The sequence below is a fragment of the Rhagoletis pomonella genome, unplaced genomic scaffold, assembly GCF_013731165.1.
Source record: "Rhagoletis pomonella isolate Grant_MI unplaced genomic scaffold, Rhpom_1.0 Rhpom_scaffold_00016, whole genome shotgun sequence".
NCBI classification, from domain to species: Eukaryota; Metazoa; Arthropoda; class Insecta; order Diptera; family Tephritidae; genus Rhagoletis; species Rhagoletis pomonella.
Window position 1 is genome coordinate 1,268,501 of NW_023458570.1, and position 4,684 is coordinate 1,273,184.

Below are 4,684 nucleotides of genomic sequence, written 5' to 3' on the forward strand. Positions count from 1 at the left end.
TTTACAAGAATATACAAATTTAAATGCACTAAAATACAACCATGATTGATAAAAAGCTGAAGTTGCAAACCCACCTTTTTGAATTCTATTCGTATTGAAAATGCTAATACGCAGGTAAGTTAGGTATTTCTTTTTTACTTTTCTAATTCTTTGTACAAGTTTTGATTTTTTTACCACCTGAGTAAAATTTAGCATTTCTTGGTGCTGAATCCAAATCCGGCCGTACAATTGCTCTAGTACTAGAATTTTTAGATGTCCTACCCCCAGATTGCCAAAAACACGGTTTTTTGCGATTGTTTAAGCGACTTACGCACTTAAAATACACTTCTGCTAAAGAGAACGCAGCCACCCTCTTTTTCGAACTTACGGCAGTTCGATGTGGCCATGCGACTGCTATAAATCGGGGCACCTTACTGGTTCTCCTCCCTTCTTCTGTTCTTCTCCTTTTTCGACCATACGGATTGGACCATCATCGAGAAAGTATCATTTTAACCAACTACATCAACCGAAGGAATTTATCAACTTCATCAACGTGGAGTATTCGCCACATACATCATTTACTTTGCTAAGTATCAATTTGAATTATACATCTACATTTCAATTACTGTTTGGAACATCTTTGTGTTATATTTATATTGAATTCTCATTCTTGTACTATTGAACTGCAATATTGTCTCATTAAATTGCATATGAATTACATACATACATGCGCATTTGCATTATTATACAAATACTTGAGTGCTTCACATCGATTACCCTTACACGTGTAGATCCGTACCTACACGTACCTCTAACAGATTCGAGAAGCAGAGGCCACTTATTCCAGGCCTCAACAATTTCCCTTCTCAATATCGTACATAGGTGTTTACCTCCGTAAGCCCTCCAACAGCGATATTTGAGGTTATATAATGAAAACATCAAATTTTTTGCTCATTTCTACTTAGGGCATTATTTTCGTTTGTTGCGATTCGATTTTTCTCGAGATATACTAGTTTTAATAGTACTTCGGTATTACGTCGTAAGCATGAGTCATCATAGTATGTGTAGAGGCTATTCAATCGTTATGAGCGAAAACGGTTTGTGTATTGACTTATGTATGTATTTTTGTAAATATTGTTAATTTTTTGTTTTGCTAAATACAAACGGTTACGAAAAAAAGCATATTTTAATTAAAAAATAATAATTGGTGCTTTTAGCTTGGTAAAACGCTTTATTTCCAAGTTTTTGGTGCTTTCTGAAAATCAAAAGTTGGCAAAACTGCGCGAGGCTGTTTGCAAATGAGCACTCGTTAAGTACGAGAGCACGCGCTGAGCAGCCAGCGAGCGAGTTAGCAAACGAGGGCAGCGCAAGAGTAGAGCGGCAAGCAAACGAGGGCCTCATTAGCTCTGCCCTCGCGAGGGCGTCGTTGCGAGCGAGGCACTAATTTGCAGCAGCAGACGAGCGAGGCGAGTAAACGAGCGAGGCAAATGAGGCAAGCAGATTAGACCGGCAAACGCGTTGTTTGGTCGGCAAAAATGTATGGGATAAAAATTGCAGCAACTAAGAATTTCGAGTAAAGGATTGTATGCACGCATGCAGATATATTTATGTATACCCTCCAGCACTGCTGGAGTCAATCGCTACTTTTGAACCGCTACTGCACCGATTCCTAGGTAAGTGGCTACTCTATTAACCCGTGGTATCGAGTCGAATCAGTCGTAAGCAGAATAGCGAAAAACTACGACAGAGGGCGCCCATAAATCACGCCAGTGACTACTTTAGTAACTCCCGGTAGTGCAGAGAGAGCCGATGGTGACTACCGCCTAGGACATTGCCTTGTAAAAGTAATCGATGAAATACACTGCAAGTAGTCGGTCGGTAATTGACGGTGTTTATTAGGTAGCTACCGATTCAGCAGTCCTGTAGTCACTCCCCCGTACTGCAGGGTATATTCTCATGCACAGAAGAATAGATTCGTGCTATTTTGACCAGTTTTATCTACTAGGTAGGCACATATGTGCATACATATCTATGTAGGTATAATGTTTTTAATGTTCAATAATTTCTTATAAAATTTCAACTTATACACTTAGGTCTCTTTTTATGCGGTTCTTTTTTATGCGGATTTGAATTTATACGGTTTTTCAAACACTTTTTTCGCTGTAGAGATTTTGCTTTTTTGAGAGCTTTTATTACTTTTTTTCAATATGTAAGGGGCAATGCTTCTGATAAATAATTTGTCTTTGTATTCTTACATACAAGTAATTACTAAGTAATTTGACTAAGTAACTATGTTACATATGTATAAATGAGAATATAATATTCATAGAACTTTCGCGTTGACTTTGTAGTTGGCGTTGGTTTGACAGAACGCAAGTTAAAAGTATGCGTTCTACAATGAAGCTTGGCAGAGACTACTTTGGCCACTAAATTAACATATTAACGAGAGATAAATTAATATTTCATATCAATAATTGCATGAAAAATTATATTTCTTGCCTTCATTTGATTAAAAGGAAAAAACATTTCATTTAATTTTATTTATTTGCAACAGCTGGCGACCGACGCAGCGATCGTTCTGCTTTTTGTTGGCCTTAGCGTTGCCAAATTTTGGAAATGTGGACGGCTGCTTAGAAATTCGACGCCAACGCAACGCCAAAGTTGTATGCGAACCGGTCTCTATTCTTTGTTTACGCAAATTTTCCCATGTCTACATATCCATATATACATGCATACATATGTACATATGTCCTTGAACAACAGGCCACAAATAAATTTTTTCACCAAGGACTATATTTCATTCAGGTATACAGCATAACTGCTACAAGTAGCAAACTATTTTGGGGGTGTTAACAAGTGCTTACTTGTTTTTTGTTTCTGCGGCACACACGATTATAATATCTTCGTTACTTACTTTTCTCTGTAAAGACAAAATACATGCATATTAGGCTGGGTCGATTTTGTATGAGGGAAAATAAAAGGCATTTGACCGTATTGTAATAGTAATATTATGATGACTTAGGTCTAAGCCAATTGTTATTGGCCACGAAAGATTAATTTAAAACTTATCTTTAGCCCGCGCAATTGAATCAAAGCGTATGGATTTTGAAAATGCAACTTTGGCTTGTAATATCTATGGAATGCGTCAATTTTTATAAACAGAACGACATATCAAACTAAAGGTTGTTAAATTTTGTATCTCACGTTGATTTATCATTTTTCAATAAGTCTACAAGTTTTTACGATATTATGTTAAAACTTACAAAAACTATAATTTTCCCTTATGAATTTTCAATTCTTCATTACTTCAGCAACCAAGTGAAAAATACAAAAAGTGAGACGAGATATATTTCAAGGTTAGGTTAGGTTAGAATGGTGGCGGAAAACTATTACGCCCAAGTAGCAGCTAAGTGCCATTTTGATACCATATACCTCGAATGAGGCCGGCGTGGTTGATGAAGTTGAGTATGTTGTGGAGACTTACATCAGATAGCTCTCGTAACGATGTGAACTCATATGCTCCTAGCATGGTATTTCTGCTCCTCATTAGAGCTGGACATTTGCAAAGCAGGTGTTCTACTGTTTCCTGCTCGTTCTCAGCTTCTACAGAAGTCGTTGTAGGCGATTCCCAGCCTTCTCGCGTGGGAACCAATCGGCCAATGCCCAGTAAGAGTCGCAACAAGCCTAGCAACGTCAGATCTGGGTTTCCTTAGTAGATTGTGTGTTCTCTCAGGGCTGTACGCAGGCCACAATAGTTTGCATAAACGGCAGCCTGCCACGGTGCGCCATCTTTGATCCGATTTCCGGAGGTTGTGGAGAAATATGTCTTTATATAAGGTTCCAATTGGGGGTGAGATCCGGTCCTCGATCGACACCAATGTGGAACCCTCTCTGGCTAACTCGTCTGCAGCCTCGTTTCCGGGAATGTTGCTATGGCCAGGGACCCAAACTAAATCTAAATCGAGTTGACGACTTACTGTATTTAACAGTGTCCTACACTCCTTGATTAGTTTCGACCTTGTTGTAAAAGACGCTAAGGCCTTAATGGCCGCCTGGCTATCTGAGAAAATGGCTACTCGCTCGCCGTAACGCAATCCACTACGTTCTAAGAGACGGCAGCCTTCAGCTATAGCGAATACTTCTGCTTGGAAGACACTCGCGAAATCGGGCAGATGAATTGATCTTTTTACTCCCAGTGACTCAGAGTAAATACCAGCTCCAACTCCGCGTTCCATTATGGAGCCATCGGTGTACATATGATGTGTCCAGGTAGAGATATCAAGCTCCCCGTCCCAGGCGGCTCTCGACGGAAGAATGGCCCCGAAAGGCCTGTGAAACTTTACCTCAGGTCGAATGTAATCGGTTGCCAGCCTCAACTTAGGTGGCAAACGGGAAATTATATTGCTATGCCCGATCGTTCTTTCTTTCCATATACCTAGTTCTCTCAGTCTTATAGCCGATAGTGATGCGGTGTGCCGTATGTGAAGGTCTATAGGAAATAGGTTTGTAATAACATTTAGGGCATCGGTAGGGCAAGTTCTCATTGCCCCTGTGGTCCCGATGCATGCAGCTCTCTGAACTCTGCCTAGTTTCACTTGATTATATTGGTTCTTTAAGGCTGTCCACCATACCCAAGAACCGTAGCATAAGATCGGACGTACAACCGCTGTGTACATCCAGAGTACAACTTTTGGATTGAGACCCC